The sequence below is a fragment of the Sminthopsis crassicaudata genome, chromosome 4 (genome assembly GCF_048593235.1).
Source record: "Sminthopsis crassicaudata isolate SCR6 chromosome 4, ASM4859323v1, whole genome shotgun sequence".
In the NCBI taxonomy this organism is placed as follows: domain Eukaryota; kingdom Metazoa; phylum Chordata; class Mammalia; order Dasyuromorphia; family Dasyuridae; genus Sminthopsis; species Sminthopsis crassicaudata.
This window is the reverse complement of record NC_133620.1, coordinates 192,522,282-192,544,445: the sequence shown is the minus strand read 5'-3', so window position 1 is coordinate 192,544,445 and position 22,164 is coordinate 192,522,282. Positions and strand designations below refer to the sequence as shown.

At 34.6% G+C, this 22,164-nt stretch overlaps 1 protein-coding gene across 4 annotated transcripts in view; it reads right to left on the bottom strand.

Annotated features, from left to right (window-relative positions):
- FYN (FYN proto-oncogene, Src family tyrosine kinase) overlaps positions 1 to 22,164 on the bottom strand; it is a 267,134-nt gene that overhangs the window by 169,679 nt on the left and 75,291 nt on the right. Inside the window, exon 3 of one of the 4 annotated variants that reach the window (XM_074310085.1) lies at positions 21,465 to 21,529. The exons of the other annotated variants lie outside the window; for them this stretch is intronic. The gene's annotated coding sequence lies outside the window, so the exon portion shown is untranslated. The remainder of the gene's footprint in view (positions 1 to 21,464; positions 21,530 to 22,164) is intronic. 4 annotated transcript variants of the gene reach the window in all.

Sequence of the window (22,164 nt, the reverse complement as noted above, 5' to 3'; positions counted from 1 at the left end):
TCAGTGCTTTTACCCAAACTGTCTTCCCATGTCTAGAATGGACTGCTTCCTCACATCCACCTTTGAGAAGCCTTAAACTTCCCAAGAACGCTTATTTAACCCATATCCTAGCTAACATGGGAAATCTTACTCAATACTCCTATCTGTTGTACATACGATGTCATTCCAATATATACATGAAGCCTTAAATAATGATCTTAAATTTAAAACTATGCTCCTAGAGGATAGTGTATATTTCCTTTTTGGATTTGTCTACCTAGAATCTGGTACAGTGTCTTGCACACAGTAGATTTATTACAATTTTTGAATTAAACTGAACATTAGAATGTTGCAGAATTTTCTTACAGAAAATGTCACTTCACTATAATGTTTAAAAATAAGGAGTTCTCCATTAAATACTATAAAATGTCTATCATGCTGTGAATGGAACAAACCACATGAAAAGTAAATTTTAAAAATATTCTTTTTCTGATAAATGACCCTTTCCCCTCCAGCATAGTTTCCCACACACTCAGATTGTTATTGGGGATATTGATGGCTTTAGTCTGTATTCAACCAGGGATACATCAAAAGCAATAATGTCTTCCTTTCAGATCGACAGTTTAGGAAGCAAACTCCAAATCAAAGTGCCATGAACCTTAAAAGAAAATTTCATCCTTGCACATTTCAAAATTAAAAGATATCTTAGGACATATCTGAAGATACCAAAAAGGGTTTCATGAATAGAAATAGAGGGAGGAAAAAAAAAAACAACAAAAAAACCTCAGTCTTCCAACTTTGATTGATTTCCCGAGAAGCTAGATACATACTGAGATACCCCCCCCAAAAAAAATTCAAACCTGCCTATCTATACTACTTTTGTCATAAAGAACCATTCTTTGTCTCCATGTTGCATGCTATAGAGACCGCTCATTGGCTGGCTGTACTATTTGTCAAGGGAGATATACTGCATCCCTTTCCATTCCTCCCTAGTTCTACTTTTTGCATATATATTTTAATATATTCAATAGATTTAAAAACTCACGTTGGTGCCCAGGATAGCTGATTTTCTTGTGCCAGTTATCAAATTTTACCCTGGAAAGAAACTAAAAACTCAATTTAAGCCTAATGTAGCTCTTTCTATCTTCCTCTCTTTTTGACCTTCTCCAGTTCACAAGAAACAGCACTGCACCAACTTGAGTTTCTGGCTACTGAATGTGGGTCAACAATGACTCTAGGGGCCATTAAGCAGGTCATTCTGATTTCCAGTGCTATGTCTAGATGGAGTTGAAAGCTTTACCCCTGGGGGACTAGGGTAAACGGAGAGGAGGTGGGGGGCTGAGATTTGCTTCAGTTGGCATTAAACAAACACTCTTGACAGGGAGATATCTATTTCTCCTTTCTTTCAGGTCTGGCTGGACCAGGAAAGGGCTGTGCCTCCTGAACCCTGTGTCTAGGGGAAGTAGAATGACTGAAATGATGGCTATTCTATGTAAGATCATCCTTTATTGGAATGTCCAGCACAAAATGACTAAAAGGAACAAAAAGAATAACAAAAAAGCAAAGTGTTTGTGATGAAGACATAAATCACTGCAAAATACATGATGAAATTGTCTGTGAAAGCAAAGTATTCAGGCCCAATCCCATCACTGGTTGAATTTTGTGAAACTTCTATATTAATATCACTTGTTTTGCTTCCTGAAAAAAATTTTGATTGAAGAATTTTTCTAGAATCCATTGAAATAACTGGAGAAATTTTGAGGTGCTCCCAAATGAGAACTAGGTATTATTGTCCTAGCAGGCTATCATATGATACTCATCTAGCATACATCTCCCCAAGTCTATTCTTAAGGGAAGGGTAAATACTTAGCTGGAGTGATGAGTGAGCTTTAGCCATGATGGAGTTGAATTATCCAGGACATTGTTTTCCAACTTGACCTTCCTCTTCAGGAAGAAAAACACTGATGGTTTATCTGACATATGCTAGATAGTCTGAATGTTTTCATGGGCATAACACAAAATACTATTTGTAGATTCTCCTTCATTAAGAGAATTTGCATTAAAAGAAAGTTTACTTGTATATATATTTTTTCCAGAGACAGATTGTTGAATTTTAGATAATTTAGATAATTACATTTCATATCTTGAAGAGTAGATTTGAGAAAGTGGTATCTAGTTTAAAAAAAAAAAGTATTGGGGTGAAGTCAGGAAGACGTGGGTTCTTCTAGCTTATTTATCTCTCTGGGTTTTCTCTTCCTCAACTATAAAATGAAAAAGTTGAACTTTATGACCTCTCATGTTCCTTCCATCTCTTAATTTGTGAAACTAAGAATGTTTTGGGTAGGGACCTATGTTTTAGTCTAGAAGAATTTTTCCTTAACCAGATTGGGGTTAAAAACTTTTAAGGACAAGTGGGTGACATTGATATTACCTCCTTCCCCCTCAAAAAATAGAAATGGTCCACAACTGACCATTTCATTCTAGCTCATTATGCACTGGAGTGGCTCACCCAGTGCCAACTCATCATTTCATCTGGAGACAGTTAAAACAAAAAAATTAAATTTCTTTCAGAGTTTTAATTTTTACTAAAATATTGTCTTTTAGAGATAGAAATTGTTTAATTTTTTGACTTAGCACAGAAACTGGCAAATAGTGGCCAATTAATATACGGGTTCTTAACCTTGGATCTATGAGGTTTTTCTGACAACTATATTTCAACATAATTGCCTTCTTTTGTAATACTATGCCTTTTATTTTATGATTTTAAAAAGGTTATTCTGAGAAGGGATCCGTAGACTTCACAGACTGCCCAAGAAATCCATGACATTTAAAAAAAAAAAAAGGTTAAGAACTCTTGCCTTAATGTTTGTTCAATTCTTCCACCACAGCCCTTCTCACTGTGATATGGACATCTCTTTTGCCAGATCTCAAATGCTGTGCAATAATAAAGACCAAACTCTAGTAGGTTTAATAGAGCTCGAAAGGCACCAAGAATGGACACTAATATGTGCTCTGTATCTGTTGGATAAGGCCTAGTTTGACAAAATTCAGGGTCTTATCACCAGAAAACGGAAACTTGGATAATTAATTGTGATAATTAATTCAAAACCATTTACTGGTTTCCTCCAATATTAGGCTCCAATAAGTCCAAGTTTCAGTTAGTGCCATCACCCACTAAGGTTATCTTATACCAATTTAGTAAATACCATATATTTGCATGTTTTTCATTTGTTGTAAAATAAATTCTTTGAGGACAAGGACTGATTTGCCTTTGTCTCTGTATCTCCAGGACAAAGCCCAGTGTCTGGCATACAGTAGGTGTTTAATAAATGCTTGCAATTGATTGAGCTACTATATGGATCCGCTGATTTCTTATGATCAAAACATGTTACCCTTTTCAGAACTTCAATTCCAATGATGTATTTGAATGCAAATGGAGAAAGTGAATATTAAAGAATATTTACAAGTGACTATTCGAATCTGGCGCTGTTCATATAATTAGGAAAAAAAAAGAATGTTATGGAATGTTGGGTGGAGGTTTAGCCTTGGATTCAGAAGTATCCTTGATTCAAGTCCTATCTCTGACATATGTAAGCCGTGCAACCTCTCTGTGCCCCAGGTAAGGCTCTAAGACTATAAACATTAATCTGTGTAGGTGGAGGCAGTGAACACACTCTCCACATCTCTCACGTCTCCTTCTCTTCTCTTACCTCATCCCTATTTACCTGGCCTATTGCAATAGTCATTTGGTTGGTCTCCCTTCTGCCTTCCACTCAGTTGTCAAATTAATCTTTCTAAACAGGTCTGATTGAGTCATCCCAACTCCACCCCATTAAATGAACCCCAAAGGCCACCTATGAACTCCAGGATCACCTTGAGACTTGAGTTCCCTGTACTGATGAAATTTCAAGTATAGAAAACAAAAATAGACAAAAAATGGTAGTTCTTCTAAATATTTAACCAAACTGACCTTTTAAAAAAAGATTCCTAGTTTGTTTGTTTGTTTCCCCCCTCCTAATCTCTACACTAAAGTTCTATTTTAAATGCTTCATTATGTCATACTTCAGAGGTAGGTGATCCAGAATTCTCAAAGACTATTTCAAAAGAGAACAAACTGACAGGTCTTATCAAGGAGCAAGTCAACAAACATTTATTAAAAGCTTACTATGTGGCAGGCACTGTGATAAGTTCTGGTATACAAAGAAATGTTCTCAAGGAGTTCATATTCTAAAGGGAAAGAAAACAACCATATAAATAAGAATGGAGAGACAGAGATAGTGATTTGTAGAAAGAAACAGATGGACACACAGAGAGAAAGATGGAGAGGGAGCATATACAGACAGAAAAAGGAGAGGTTACAGAGAAAAGAGACACAAAGAGACCATAGAAATAGAAAGAGGCAGGGAGATAGAGAAAAGGAGGTAGAGACAAAAACAAAAAATGCTTGTTAATTGATTACACCGATTAAAAGTAGGCTTTCCTTTTAATAATTATGATGATGACATAAAGATAAAATGGCATAATAAGTGCTTTGCATTTATATAGTGCTTAAAGGTTTGCAAAGCACTTATTATTTTATTATCTTCACAACAATCCTAGGAAGTACAATTATTATCTTCACTTTACAGATGAGAAGACTGAGGCAGATAGACACTAAGTCATTTACTGTGGGTCACATAGTATCTGGAGCCATATTTGAACTAGAGCTGGGTTAAACTCTAGGAATCCTAGATTCCTAACCCTTATCTTAAGGGTACCTTACTTAGGGAAGTCTCATTAGACATAACTTTTGAGGTCATCCTACTGATGTAATGGATCGATTGTTGGACCTGGATTCAGGAAAACCTGACTCAGACACTTGGGAGTTGTGTGGTCAAATTAGTAAACCTGGATCTCAGTCTACTCATTCGATAAGAGAGCCCTGATAGAGGTCTCTTCCAGCTCTAAATCTATTAGTGATTTATCACATCTATTTGTTAATTTTCTTCAAAATATTTGTTCCCTTCTCTCTAGGAGAGTCACTTTAAGAAGCATTTGAGCCATGTATCACCTTAGTCAAACCGGCATATTTCCTTGTCTTAGGCTTTGCCTCCTCATTGGTTCATTCCTTTACCATTTAAATGTTATCTTCCTTCATTAAAATGCTGGTAGAGACTACTTTGTATTTATATTCCCAACACTTCTGATAAACTGTAGCACATAATAAACACTGATAAAACTGTTCATCCATCCATGAGTCTCATTTATCTATTTATTCACTCATTTATCTATTTATTTCTGCCTCCTTTGTAAGAATAAAATGGCCCTTTGAGTGATTCTTATAGTCAAGCACATTCGGGAGTTGGAATGTCTTCATGCTAGTCCTAGCTATCCCATTAAATAAATGGCAACAAATGATTTTATTTCACTGCTAATTTCACTTAGCACTTAGTTCTTCAATCACAATCTTACCTGGCTCCTACAATATAATGGAGATCTTCCAGGATAAATAATTAAATACTCTGATTTGAAGATTTATATTTAGAGTAAAAGGCGGCAAGGGTAATAAATGAGAACAAAGCTATCCAACCAAATGCATCTCTCTTCTGTCACCATAAAAGGTCCAAAAAGGGCTCTTTTGCTGTCACAGCGAAGTCAGAAATGCTTCTCTGATTCCTAGAAGACCTTTTTTTGTTAGTATTCAGGGGTCATCCAAACTAAATTAAATTATGATGGTAATTTGTCATGGGTTGACTGCCTGTTGTTGTCAATTTTGAAGAAAAAAAAAATACGTATTTCATGGTAATAGCCAGGGAAAATATTCTTAAGTTATCTTCTATATGAGCAGCAAATCTCTCTGATAATCCAATTCAGGCTCAGAGCCTTTCAAGTCACCCCACTGCTCCGCTCAAGTTTGGAGCTCAAAAAACAGGCCACAGTTCCATTATGGCTGCTTAAAATTTTATGTGTGCATGCCCATGTGTGCACAAACACACAAATGCACACTTCTTTCTAGTGTGTCAGTCAAAGAAAATAATTGCTATTAGACTTGCTATTGTATAATTTATATTTAAACAAAAAAGTTTCAGTCATGTGCTGTATATGTGAAATGCAGTTTTTAGCAAAAACTCCGGTCTGGTAATCCTCCTGCTAGCCAGTCACCTGTTGACTTGTTTTAAAATATTTCCACAATGTATTAATTGTTCTCCTAAAGCTATATAGTTGTATGAGACATTGGCAAGTGATGACGCCTCAATGAATAAAAGTTTATTTATCAAAGAATAACTGGAGTTGCTCTGCACTGGGAACTGATTTTGATTAGTATCAGCTGATGTATCTTACAAACAGTACTGCCCTCAGTCTTCGGAAACTAAGAAATCAATCAATCAGCGAGCATTTTTGTATTTGCTGCAGGAAGCAGTTGTCATTAATGTTTAATATAACACGGCCTACATTAAGCCTCCTCCTGCTATGAAATGTGGTTTGAAAGGAGGAAAGGAACAATTTAGTAAGTATCTACTACATGCTATGCTAATTTACCTTACAACTGTTATTTCTTCAGATTTTGTTTGAGAATCGTTGAGGGCCTCTGACTCAAAACTTTTATAACATGAGCAGAAAAAGACTTTTTTTAAAAAAAATTTTATAATTATAAATTTTTTGACAGTATATATGTATGAATAATTTTTTTATAACATTATCCCTTGTATTCGTTTTTCCAAATTTTCCCCTCTCTCCCTCTACTCCCTCCCTTAGATGACAGGCAATCCCATATATTTTACATATGTTACAGTATAACCTAGATACAATATATGTGTGTAAATCCAATTTTCTTGTTGCACGTTAAGTATTGGATTCCGAAGGTATAAGTAACCCTGGTAGATAGACAGTAGTCTAATATTTTACATTCGCTTCCCAGTGTTCCTTCTCTGGGTGTAGTTGTTTCTGTCCATCATTGATCAACTGGAAGTGAGTTGGATCTTCTTTATGTTGAAGATATCCACTTCCATCAGAATACATCGTCATACAACATTGAAGTGCACAGCGATCTTTTGGTTCTATTCATTTCACTCAGCATCGGTTGATGTAAGTCTCTCCAAGCCTCTCTGAAATCATCCTGCTGGTCATTTCTTACAGAGCAATAATATTCCATAACCTTCATATACCATAATTTACCCAACCATTTTCCAATTGATGGACATCCACTCAGTTTCCAGTTTCTAGCCACTACGAAAAGAGCTGCCACAAACATTTTGGCACATACAGGTCCCTTTCTCTTCTTTAGTATCTCCTTGGGATATAAGCCCAGTAGTAGTACTGCTGGATCAAAGGGTATACACATTTTGTTAACTTTTTGGGCATAATTCCAGATTCCTCTCCAGAATGGCTGGATTCTTTCACAACTCCACCAACAATGTATCAGTGTCCCAGTTTTCCCACATCCCCTCCAACATTCATCATTATTTGTTCCTGTCATCTTAGCCAATCTGATAGGTGTATAGTGGTATCTCAGAGTTGTCTTAATTTACATTTCTCTGATCAGTAGTGATTTGGAACACTCTTTCATATGAGTGGAAATAGTTTCAATTTCATCATCTGAAAATTGTCTGTTCATATCCTTTGACCATTTATCAATTGGAGAATGGTTTAATTTCTTATAAATTAGGGTCAGTTCTCTATATATTTTGGAAATGAGACCTTTGTCAGAACCTTTGACTGTAAAAATATTTTCCCAATTTGTTACTTCCCTTCTAATCTTGTTTGCATTAGTTTTGTTTGTGCAGAAACTTTTTAGTTTGATGTAATCAAAATTTTCTATTTTGTGATCAATAATGATCTCTAGTTCGCCTCTGGTCATAAATTCCTTCCTCCTCCACAGGTCTGAAACTGAGGGTTGCCTTCCCATAATTGGGGAGATGATTAAACAAATTGTTGCATCTGATTGTGATAGAATATTGTTGTGCTATAAGAGATGATAAACAAGATGCTTTCAGAAAAACCTGGGGAAAACTTACATAAATTGATGCAAAGTGAAATAAGAACCAAGATAACATTGTACACAGTAACAAAAATATTGTATGATGAACAACCGTGAATGACTTAGGTATTTTCAGCAAGATAATACAATGATGCAAGACAATTTCAAGGATGAATGAAGAAAAATGCTTTCTATCTACAGAGAAAGAATTGATGGAGGCCGAATGTAGACTGAAAATATGCTTTTCACTTTAATTTTTTTCATAATTTGTTTTGTATGTTTTCTTTCACAACAATCATAGAAATATGTGCATGATTGCACATGTATAACCTATATCATATTGCTATCTCGGGGAGGAGAAAAGAGAGGCATGGAGAAAGAGAATTTGGAACTTGAAATTAAAAAAAATGAATGTTAAAAATTATTTTTATGTGATATTGGAAATTAAAAAAAATTTAAATGAAAATATTGATGTGGTGCTGTCCACCTTCTGTCAGAGAGGTGATGGACTTGAATTGTACGTTAAGACATATATTTTTTGGACATGATCAATGTGATTTTTTTTCCCCCAGGGGAAGGGACCTATGAATACTGCTACAAGGGTTTTATTTTTCTTTTTGTAATGGAGAGTTGAGTGAAAGTAAGTTTTTGTTAATTTGTCTAACAAAATAAATTTTAAAATAAAAACCAAGTGAAAAATATTGTAATTCACATGGGTACAAACATACATGTTATTTATGCACATGTACACATAAACCCAGGGTGTCCCCAAAGTTTCAATATCAATTTAAGCTTTAATAATTTACACTTAAAAACAAACTAGAAAGATGATCCATCAGATTAAAGTTAATGGGGATAAACATAAAACTAGCTATCTAAGCACTGGACCTGGGAATTGACTTAATGCTCCATAAGGATTAAAAGTGTGATAAGACTGCTCTTCCCCCACCAAAAAACAAAACAAAACAAAACAAAACAAAACAAAAAAACAAAAAACAAAAAACAAGCCAAAACACCAAAACATTGTAATCTTAGACTGCATTAAGAGTCACAGTGAATTAGTATCAGGCAAGTAGTTGATTTGTTTTGTGATGGCAAGCAAGAGCTAGTGGAGGTGGTGTGGGGGGCAAAAAGTTTCAGAACTCTGGTTTTGTCAGTAATTTTGTCACCTGTGTAAACAGTAGAGGGAAAAGAGACATACCACAGAGGGAAAGAACAGTATTGCAGAGGTATAGTTTGAGCCTTGAAGTGTATTCACCATGAAGAGCTCCTGTCACCAAAGGGCTTGCTTGGCACAAGTAGTTCAACATCAGAAACTGCTATGATTTTATCAGTGGAAATGAAATTAAAGTACTCTAAGTCCTTTCCATCTGACTTGAAGCAAAAAGCTCCCATCTTTCCTTTTAGAACATAGGCTTCCTTGAGAGCACAGACTATTCTAACAAATAATAATAAAATAAAAAAAAATATAAGATAAAATAATAAAGGATATTATTTATACCCTTTGTGTTTGGGTAGCTAAGTGGTATCATAAATAGAGCACCAGGGCTGGGATTAAGAAGACTCATCTTCCTGAGTTCAAATCCAGTTCAGACACTTACTAGCTGTGTGACTCTGGGCAAGTCACTTAGCCTGGTTCCTTATTTATAAAATGAGCTGGAGAAAGAAATGGCAAATCATTCTAGTATCTCTGCCAAGAAAACCATAAACGGGGTCACAAAGGATAAGACATGACTGAAACAGAGCCTGTAGTAAAGTGTTTTACACATTATTAAATGTTTCACTCATTCATTCATTCAAGAATATTTCAAACTGGACTGTATAAGTTGTCCTTTCTTAATGCAGGGAAAGCTCTCTTCAGTTCTTTGCAATTAGTTGATTTAAACTAATTATTTGACTAGAAGTTAGGAAGGACTGTCAGAGAAGCCTGTCCTGTAGGATCTAAAGGAGTTCCTTTTTTGGTATGTATTGTGATTGTGCTATTAGCTACAGAGAATCTTGCCTGACAGATGCTGTCTATCCAGGTATTATATGTTAGAGAAAAGCAAAGGATTGAAACTAATTAGCAGCTCGAGAGGAGCTCTTTCAATCTTTCCAGGAGGATCAGTGAGAAGCTCTGGGTTATTTCCTGTATGAAAAGTCACTAATTCTGTTGGCTTCTGTTTTCTCAAATGAAAAATCAAAATTGGAGCAGATGATTTAAAAAGTTCCTCCCAGGTCCAATAATCTGTGATTTGTGTTTATTATCAGAATGGCACAGAGGCAAATTTAATTGGAAAGTTGTAGTTGGAAAGACCTAATTTCAAATGTTGTCTGGAAACTAGTTGTATCAACACTAAACTCTTTACCTCTCACCATTTCAGTTTTCTCATCTGCAAAATGGGATAATAAAAACACCTATCACACAGGTTTGTTGGAAGATTTACATGTGCCATAGCATATGTAAAACACTTTGTAAACCAGAAAGTGACATATAAATGCTAGCTGTTATTGTTACCACGACTGTGTTGGATGGGGTACTGGTGTCTCCAAGGAAATTCTGTCTATGATTAAAAGGGGCAGGTGGTAGGAAATCTCAGGGCTGGTGAGCTGTGGAATGTGACAGGCAGACAGCAGCAGATGGAAAGGAAACAGGAGCAGGGGGTGTAGAAAGCACAACCTGAAGATGCATTGGAGGAGATGTGTTAGGGGCCCCTGGTTATGTCTGGCAGACCTGGATCTATCTCCTGTACTATCTATAGAGAAACCATTCATTCACATTCTCCATCTGTTGGGTATATGTTTCATACTGGTCTATGGGGTATTACAGGAAAAGGAGGTTATTTTAAATGGTTGGAAACATAATTCAATTATTTAGGCTCAATATCAGTATTAGATTCCCCCCCCCCCCCATTGGTATAACCAACTCCAAGATCAGGAAATTTCCTCAACCAATGCAGTCAAAAATAGTCAATAAAAATTATTAAGTACCTACTCTATGCCAAGTACAATGGATCAATTTCTGGTATTAGAACATTACTTAAAAAATCTTATTCTCTTTTAATTTGCTATTGATTTAACTTGTCAAACGCTTGGTTGAATGTAGACATAGGATCTCGGTGATTCCCCATTTCAGTAACCAGTCATTTTGTGTTTCTTAAGATGGAGTCAGTTTCTTTCTTTCTTTCTTTCTTTCTTTCTTTCTTTCTTTCTTTCTTTCTTTCTTTCTTTCTTTCTTTCTTTCTTTCTTTCTTTCTTTCTTTCTTTCTTTCTTTCTTTCTTTCTTTCTTTCTTTCTTTCTTTCTTTCTTTCTTTCTTTCTTTCTTTCTTTCTTTCTTTCTTTCTTTCTTTCTTTCTTTCTTTCTTTCTTTCTTTCTTTCTTTCTTTCTTTCTTTCTTTCTTTCTTTCTTTCTTTCTTTCTTTCTTTCTTTCTTTCTTTCTTTTTTTTTTGTGATATTATTCAGTACTCATTTGGTGACTTCCAACTCCCTTTTTGATTAAATTATTCATCATCATCACTAGCATTTCTGCAGTACTTTAACATATACAAAATGCATATAAGTAGTTAAATGATTCGTTTCAGGGTCACATAGAAGCGAGATCTTCCTGCTTTTGACATCTCTGTTCACAATGCTTCACTGCCATTGGATTATTTAGACATTAATGAGAATGTGTCTATCATGTATTACAGGATGGACTTTAAAAGACTACCCTAAATCTGTTCATAAATGAATGTTTCCTATTTCTAGATGTTTGGTGGCTAAGTGACTTCCCAAGTTATATAAAAGGAAGCTGAAAAACAGATCTCCTCCTACCAAAATTAATCTGGAGTAAGTCACTTAGTCACAGACTTACATTCTTCATCTATAAAATGGGGATAATATCTCTTGCCAATCTCAGAGCAGTATTTGGAGAATTTACAAGGACCTAAAACACTTTAAAATTGTTGGATGAAAGACAATATGATCCTATAAAATATTTTCATTTGAGGCAGATAGCCCTGTTCATAAAATACTTCAGTGTACATGAGTACATTATGACTGCTCACATTTATAAGTTAGCATTGCTCATCACACTCCACAAAATTCTGTTCAGATGCCTCATCATGGACCAGAGGTGATGCTGGGTTCCATTCATCTCCCATCTCTGTGCCTTTGAAATGTTCCTTATGCCTCAGTTACTTACTTATTAGCTATGTAAACTTGGGCAAGTCATTTAACCTCAAAAAATGAGGATAGCAACAGCAAGATATATATATATATATATATATATATATATATATATATATATATATATATAATATATATACAATCTCCCAAGGTTGTGGTAAGGACAAAAGGAGAACATTTGAAAAAAACATTTCGCATATGTAAAAATGCTATAGAAATGCCAGTGATAATGATGAATAATTCAATCAGAAAGGGATTTGGAAGTCACCAAATGAGCACTGAATAATATCACCCCCCCAAAAAGAGAGAGAGAGAGAGAGAGAGAGAGAGAGAGAGAGAGAGAGAGAGAGAGAGAGAGAGAGAGAGAGAAACTGACTCCATCTTAAGAAATAGAAAATGACTGGTTAGTGAAATGGGGAGTCACCAAGATACTGTGTCTATATGCAATCAAGCGTTTACTGAGTTAAAGCAAAGTTCTAAATCAACAGCAAATTAAAAAAGAATAAGATTATGAGGTACAATTAAAAAAACAGCTCCAATCTGAATCACTTAAATGTACATCATCAATAAGAACATGCAGGCTGCCATAGTATTTCTAATATTGAATTACACTCAAGGTTACTGCTGAGAAAATTCAGTACAAAAAAAAAAAAAAAAGGCAAGCATAAGTGATAACAGAGAGACAACTTGAGTGCTACATTTTTATGAGTTTTATGAATTCTAGATGATAAGGATGCATGGATGGAGTTGCACCACTTAGGGAATAATTAATAACCAAAACTAGGATAGGAGATTACAAAAGGCAAATAGACAGTTTTAATTACATAAAATTTATAAGTTTAACATAAAGAAAAAAATCCACAGATAGAATAAGGAGAGCATTCAAGTAGGGGGAAGAAATCTTTGTATCAAGTATCTTTAATAAAAGTCTGATCACTGATACAAATACACAAGAATAGGAGCCATAATGCAATAGATATCAATGGATGTGAGCAAGTTTTCAAAAGAAGAAATACAAACTGTCAACAACTATATGAAAAATGTTTTCCAAGTCATTAGTAATAAGATAAATGCAAATAAGGACAAATTTGGGATTTTACCTCACACCAAACACTTTGACGATTTCTATCTTTTATCATCTTTGCCATGTTGAAAAGGAGATAGGTACAAATAAACTGTTGGTGGGTCTAAGAACTGGTCCAGCCAGTCAGGGAAAAATACTACACCCTTTGATTTAATAATTCCACTGATAAGCATATCTATATCCCAAGAATGTAAATTATAGAATGTAAAGTACCCAGTATTCATGGAAGCACATTTTTATAGAAGAAAAAACAGGGGGAAGAGGGGAAGCAAAAAAAAAAAAAAAATCCTTGGTAAATATTGGTTGGGATAAATGTTAATTGGGGGTTGCTTCAAAAAAGTGTTGTATATGTATGAACTTGCCTAGTTAAAACTATTAGAGCCAAAAGAATAACATAATGACAGCAGTGAATAGGGCACTGGTCTTGAAGTCAGAAAGATGTGATACATATGTATGTATATATGTATGTGTATATACATACATATATACATATAACCTCAGACACTAGCTATATGATACCACACTGGATTAGTCAACTAGTTTTCTTTTGCCTCAATTTCCTCATTTGTAAAATGAGGGACTTGAACTTGATGGTATCTGAGGTCCCTTCTAGTTCTAGATCTATTATCTTAGAATTCTATAAAAATACAGTAACATTTTTTTTTAAACACATAGTCATTATATTACCTTATTTTTCCAAAGTTTTCCCTTGTTTTAAGAGAGAGATATCATATGTGGAAGAGATAATAGGAAATGATTATGAAATAAAAGCAAAAATCTTCAGTAAATTAAAAAAAATTATAGGTGATGATGATGATGGAGCTGCACAGATGATAAAATGGGGAGAAACAGTAGAGATAAAAGCAAATTTTCAGAAATCTTGGCAAGAGATATAATTAAGTCAGATGCTATCAAGATCATTTAAAGATTAAATTGGAAGGAAGACAACAAACAGATGAAAAATTGAAAAACTTCTCTCAACAAATATACAACAAATCATTTTCTTCATCAATTGTAGTAGAGCCTCCAAATTTGGAATATAACATCACAGTCCTCTATGTACTACATGAAGAAGCAGAAATGGCGGGGGGGGGAGTAATAAAATAAGAAGAGCCAAATCAGACTAAGTATGCGAAGAGGATGTTCATTCACACACAATTTTGAGAGTACTGAGAGACTGATTCTTAAAATTTCTGAAAGGCACCAAAGGCTTGGAAAAAAAATCCCAAGTGGCATTTTTAACCCTTCTCCCCCAAATCAAATGATTACCAATAAAAACCAACCCATATTTTTGTCAATAAAATATAAAAATGAACTCTACAATCTATCAGTCAAGGGTCTAACTGATGTAGGTACTTCCTCCAAAGAGACTTTTACACTCAGTCATGCTTTCTTTTATCTATAGTCTTCCTTTAGGGCTCTTGAAACTGACATATCAAGTCAACATTGGTTTTAACCAGACTTTTATTATGTGACTTTTTCTGGTTAAATATCTCTCTGATGATATCCTTTGCAAGACTTTTCCTACAAAATTTTCATGAGTAATATTTTGAGATATGTTCATGTCCATGGTGTGCCTTATTACCTTATGGAACATTCAAGATTTTACTTCCATATAGATGACGGCATGTTGCAACTCAGAGAAAATAAAATATCCCTGGGAGAATACTGATGAAGCACTGTGAAATCTCCAAAAGTCAATTTAGTCCTTTCTCCTCCTCCTGCTCAATTTTTGAGTTCAGCTCATTATCTACTACATTTTTCCAAGACATACTAATTTACATAAATACAAATTTATATATGTAAATATGCATATGTAGAGCGTAAGTAGCTATAAATATCTTCTTGTGCCTCAGTTTCCTCACAGGTAAAATGGATGAATTAGGCAGCTAAGTGGTGCAGTGGATAGAGAGCTGGGCCTGAAGTCAGAAGAACTGAGTTCAAATCCTAGCTTCAGACACTTACTAGCTATATAACCCTGAGCAAGTTACTCAACCCTAACTGCCTCAGTAAGTAAAATGACTTGGGGGAGGAAATGACAAATCTAGAATCTTTGCCAAGAAAATCCCAAATGGGGTCACAAAGAACTGGATATGACTGAAAGGACTGAATAACAATCACCAAAATGGAGGGGTTGGATGGACAATGGCCTCTGAGATTTCTTCTATCTCTAAATCAGTGATCTTATAAATCTACAACAGTGTAAATGAAAGAGTAGCTACGGGACACAGTGTCAGATCTGGGGTCAGGAAAACTCATCTTCATAAGTTTAAATCTGGCCTTAATACTAGTTGTGAACAAGTCCTGTTTACCTCAGTTCTTCATCTATAAAATGAATAAGAGAAGAAAATGGCAAACCACTCCAGTGTATTTGCTAAGAAAACCTCAAATGGGTCAAATGTAAATAAAAATGAAAAATGAAATGTAAATCTAAACACTAAAAGGCATCGATATTCAGATTAACTACAATGACTGTGAGGTGCAAAAAACTTATGTTGATAAAACATACTTATTCTTCCTCTAGTTAGAGAGTTAGATTATGGCCACAGATGCATAATACATAAACATATACCCATGTAAACATTCAAGTTTAGACATCTTTACATATATACATGTATATATGTACATGTGCACACATAGAGCTATATTTATATATACAGATATGTACATACACATATTTAGAGAGTGATCCAAAAGTCTTAATCTCTGTGGTAGTACATATATACATTTATATTGTATATGTATACTTTATAACCAGTTCAAGGTTATCCTAATGATATAACGCAATCTCAACAATTAGAATTTTTTACTCATTTGGTTTTTCCTGATATCCACGTAATATTAACTAAATTAGAGAAAATACCCCAGCACATTAGAAGTACTCAAAGAAGATCCACTGACATACTGATTTTTATTTCACCACAATTTTTTTCCTATTTCCTCAGAACTATGTGAATAATTTAAATCTGAAGTAATACACCTACGTGGCATGTCACATTAGCATGTTCTACAGTTATTTCAAACCATCATCTCAATGCTCTTAGTTGTTTCCAAGCCACAAAGTTGGCTCTGTACTTTTCAAACTTGAACAGTTTGCATTTTCCTTAGCTAGTAGGTTGGCAATCATCAGAACACTTCTAATTTTCTGCTGGCCTAAGTTAAAAATGCTTGCTACCAAATGCCTAATGTACTACATATTTTCTCATTCACTTGCCTTTTGCAATGGCCTAGCATAGCAGCAACATATGGCAGATATTTGACACACTATAGGAAAAAACAAAAAACAAGAAAAAAGGGTCTATAAAACAACAGCCAGAGGAAATAACCCTAGTTCATAAAATGCCCACTGAATGGAACGCTCTTTTTGCATTAACCTCATTTAGGAATCAGGCCTTGTCTTGACAGAAAGCCTAGACACAATCTAGGTCAAATCTTGTTAAAAATGAACACGAGCGGTTTGCTCAAATTATGTAGTAAGACTTCAGTCCTACCAAAGCTTGCTTGAAAGGAGAAGTATAGAAATCCTTTCACTATATTGGAATTTTCCATGTGGGGAAATTATGGAATATTGGACAGAGGGTAGTACAATATGGGTTTAAATTGTGTCTCTGGAACATACTGGCTGAGAGGACCTTGGGTAAAGCTTTCAAAGTCCTAAGAAATTCTGTTAAGAATACAAATTATAGAGCAACTGCTGATCTGTACCTGTTAAGAAGTGTTTTTTCAATGGATATCTCTAGACCCAAGAAACCACAAGTCTGGAGAAAAATAAAATAGAATCTTTATGCTATACTTTTCATTAGCTGGGTAAGAATAATCAGCAATTCGTGAGAGTTCAAGAAAATCCCAAACTGTTCAATATTGTTTCTTATTCCAAGTTGCCAAGAGAGAATGGAGGTGGTGACAAATACCAATCAGATGAACTTTTAGAAGGGGCCTAACTTTTTTTCCCTTTAAGTTTTGAGTATGAGGGGAAGGAGGGAGAGAAAGAAATCAAGTGATAATCCATTGATAAGACTTCAAGGTCAGTACAAAAATGAAATAAAGAGCTGAAACATGAAGATAGAAAGGAAAACATTTCCCATCTGGGAACAGGAGATGAGCTTTCAAAATCTTTTGGAGAAGGGTGAAGAAAAAGGTAAAATTATGAGTCAGTGTGGGCCATTTTTGACCTTCTCTTTGAATGGAATTGTAAGAGGCAAAAGAGAACAAGGCATCAGAATTGAGGGGAATTTGTTCAAACTGAATCACAGAAATTACGTATATACAGTATTCAATTAAGAAAATATAAATGACTGATAGATTTTTCAACAGAAAACAAGGCCTTCAGAGACTTGTGACTCATAAAGGAAGTCCACAAACATTTATTATAAAATAGTCTCATATAATGTACTATGTACTAATGGAAATTTAAAGGTTGCTGAATTTAAAAGAGATAAGGCACAGACAGATTATGACAAACAAATGTATAAACTTAAAGGCATGAGATGCTGGAAGTAGGAGGTAGGATCATTTCTGACAGAGCAGATAAAAAAACTTCATGGAGGAATCTGAGAAGGCCTTTAAACATGGAAAGGATTTTAACAGGCAGGGATATGAAGAAGGAGTCAAGGGTACAGCTTAAGAAAGGCATAAGATGTAGGGAAAAGGCAGGGAAAGACAAAGGAATAAGCTGTTTGAATTTAGAATATGCAAAGGGGAATGGCATAAAAATATGTTGGAAAGGAGGTCAAAACTAGCTTTAAAAGCCTTAAAATGCTAAGTTAAAGAATCTATTTTATTGCATGGACAATGACAAAAGTTATTGAAAAATTTTAAATAGGGATATTAAAAGTTATGTCATTAGATTTGTGTAATAAAAGGTTGGGGTTTTATAAAGCTCAAATGGCATAACATACATCTGCTCTGTAAAAATAATAATATATAATATTTATATAACACTTTAAAGTTTGCAAAATGCTCTGCAAATATCCCATTTGATCCTCAAAACAAACCTGGGAGGTAGGTGCTATTATTATTCCTATTATAGAGATGAGGAAATTGAGTACTTGTCCAGAGAGAAGCAACACACTAAGTGTCTGAAAGAAGATTTGAACTTCATAGCACAGGACTATGCCACCTGGTTGTCAAAACTAGTTGTAAAATCTTTGTTCTATTCCTACAGACAATGAAAAGAATACTACTTCAACTAAAACAGTTTTAAAACATTCAAGTCTGGAATTCTAGGATATTGGAATGCAGGCAAAAATTCCAGAATCAATCTCAGATCAACTATAGATATGCACACACAAAATATAGGTGCGTTCATTTTCAGAAATTGATTGGAAAACTGAAATTACAGATAAATTAAAGTGTGATAGCTCCCATTAAAAAAAGAGTCCTCTGCTTTAGGAGGGAGAAAAAAGAGGATTTATTTAAAATCTGAGCTTCCTGGATGTACAAAACAGACAAAACCATTCAATTTATGAAGCAAGAAAGACCTAGGTTCAAGTCTCACCTTTAAGATTCAATGCTGTGGGACCAAGAACGAGTTATGGAACCTAGTTAGGCCCCATGAAATTCTCTTTCTTAAGACTAAGTAGTAGTTTGATCAGAGAAATGCAAATTAAGAGAACTCTGAGGTACCACTACATACCTCTTAGATTGGCTAAGATGTAAAAGATAATGATGAATGTTGGAGGGGCTGTGGGAAAACTGGGATACTGATGCATTGTTGATGGAGTTGTGAATGGATTCAATCACTTTGCAGAGCAATTTGGAACTGTGCTCAACTGTGCATATCCTTTGACCCAGTAGTGTTTCTACTGGGCTTGTATACCACAGATATCTTAAAGGAGGGAAAGAGACCTGTATGTGCAAGAATGTTTGTGGCAGCCATCTTTGTGGTGGCCAGAAACTGGAAACTGAGTGGATGCCCATCGATTGGAGAATGGCTGAATAAGTTGTGGTATATGAATATTATGGAATATTATTGTTCTGTAAGAAATGACCAGCAGGATAAATACAAAGAAGCCTGGAGAGACTTACATGAATTGATGCTGAGTGAGTAAAAGCAAGAGAACATTATACACAGCAACAACAACATTATATGTTGATCAATTATGATGGCTGATGCTCTTTTCAACAATGAGATGATTCAGCCCAGTTCCAATGATCTTGTGATGGAGAGAGTCATCTACACCCAGGGAGAGGTCTGGGGGAACTGTGTGGATCACAACATAGCATTTTCACTTTTGTTGTTGTTTTCTTGTGTTTTGTTTTCTCATTTTGTTTTCCTTTTTGATTTTTCTTGTGCAGAAAATAGTTATATAAATATGCATCTATTGGATTTAACACGTTTTGCCATGTTTAATATATATTGGATTTCTAGCCATCTGGGGGAAGGAGTGGGGAAGAAGGCAGAGAAATGTTGGAATACAAGGTTTTGCAAGGATTAATGTTGAAGTTATCCACGCATATGTTTTGAAAATTAAGATGCTTTAATAAAAACAAAACAAAACAAAAATTAAGTAGTAGTTACTAATCTTCAGTGGCAAAGGAAATTTCCTCACTAGGAATTGCCTAAACCAGTGAAATCATAGATCTAATCTAACCTCTCCTTATCTCCCATCTCCTCCTGAGGGTCATAAGCAGTTTACTGAACAGGAAGGAGTCAGTTTTGGAATCTGGTACCAATACACCCATTAGTTTTTAAGTTCTTTGAAGGTAGGGCCTGCCTCTTTCTATCCCTATAATTTTGTACAGTGCAACATATATTTTAGGAGTATTTAATAGCCTTTTAAGAATAATTTGTTATCAAAGTGATTGAGATGGTATATTTAGAAATCCTCTCTTTAAACTGGAAGTAGGAAGGAAACCCTAAGATACATGATAATGGTAATACTGAACCATTGTTCTAATATAATGATATTCCTCAGTGGGCACTTAATAAATATTTACTAAATGTTATATCATCATGTTGAAGAATCACAATTTTGCACAAAAGAGAGTATAGGCACATATTCAAAATAACTGGAATACAACACACCATTAATTTTAATTCTAAAATGCTGAAAACACCATATTCTAACAATTCTAATAGCTATTTAAATATTTTCCCAAGTATTAAATGAAATTTATCATTATAGTTTCTGAATCTAAGATGTAATGGATTTGCTAACTGAGGTAGGAACAACAGAAGTGTTTATGGTGCTAATTATTTCAAATTATTTTCAAATTACACCAATCTTCATTCTTATGATTATACAGAAATGAATATCAACAAAAATAAATATAAAACATCCTTAGTAAATGAGTCATATAAAAATAAATCTGGGTAGATCTAATCTGTTAAGATATAATCTTTTCATGTATAAACATATCTTTGATGAAATTAAGAAGCCCATAAAGCTAAATGACACTATAGCAGGCAAAATTTTAAATGAGGATAATATAGTCCCAGTCATGGATTTTGTAGATTATTATTATCCCTTCATAAGTGATTCTGGGACTTTCTATATTTATTCAAATAATAACATTTAATTATTAAGTAAAGTAAAATTAATGTTTTTAAGTCCCACACATCAGACCAAAGGGGCAGATTTTACTCTGTTTTCTAAATAGCTATAAAAATAAATAGTGCTTGATTAATTTCCTTTTTCTGGATTTATTTCATTTCTTTTAATCACAAATTATATTTATGCAACATTTTCTAGGAGGATCTGATGACCTTTATAGAGTAATTTATTATTGTCATGATTGAAATAGCAAATTTTAAAATTCTCCCTCATTTTAAACTGGAGGTGGAGAGGAAAGCCTAAGTCTCATGAAAAGCTGCATACTGAATCACTGTTATAAGGTTGCTTAGTAGTAATAGTAGTAGTTGTATTTTGCAGAGCCCTGACAATTAGGATGAGAATTTATAAATTCTCACTTAAGCTGTGATATTTATGATTCTATTTTTTTGGGAGTGTCTTGTCCTATGATTTCTTACTTTTCTTGCCAGCCCTTCCCTTAACTGATTCAATTCAGTCAGTAAACATTTATTAAGCACCTCCTACATGGCAGGGATAAGCAAGGCATCCCAAATGTGCTATTTACATTACCTTTCTGCTTTACCCATTATCGTGACTAGTTTAGTAAGAACTACATTCTAGGATTGTGAGAATTTGTATATACTAAGGCTTTATCTTGTCTTGTATTTTTCCTTACACCCCTAACTGGCATAATAATTCTCTCCTGAGCTTGAATCTTACTTAATACAAGTCCCCTTAGGATCAGAGACCTCCATCTGTCAGCTTAACTCACAAAGACTTACCAGTTACTCAGTGAAGAAATATGAGTCTTATTCTTTATATAGTCTCCTTTAAGGCTTGATTGAGTCTGAAAATGAATAATTTGCATTAAAAATTAATCATTTCAATGATGCTTTTTGTTTCTAATCTGACATAAACAAAACCTTCATGTGTATCTTTGGGTTCCAACAAGAGCAGCGTGAAATTAATCACCAATAGTGCACTGTCTGGCCAAAACAACGTCAGCCTATGATTCTCAGCAACCTTCGAACGGCAAGGAGCATGGCCAACAAATGCTGTATCAGAGTGTGTGAGCCTTGAAGAATCAGCAGACTGTAAGGTCTGTTAATAGAGGACACAGATGAACTGTTTACTGACAAGCATTCTCTTCTGGGTGCTATTAATCTGAATGACATAAATTTGCTAAAGCTTGAGCCATATATGCATAAATTTTATTTTGGCCAATCTCAATACATGGATTAACCAAGTCAAGGGAGGATGATATAAATAAATATATAAAAGTGGGGAGGGGGAAGCTAAGAAAAAATATATGTGGTACTATCTCTCCACATAGCCTCAGGAATTTCAGTATTAACTCAGAGCAAAGAAGAGAACTAACAGAATCAGAGGCATCCAATCCAATGGACAAAGCGGTGACTATTTGGTGTTAAAAAGTGTCAATGGCTGATTGGGTCTGACCATCTCCCCAATAAGTCTCATTAG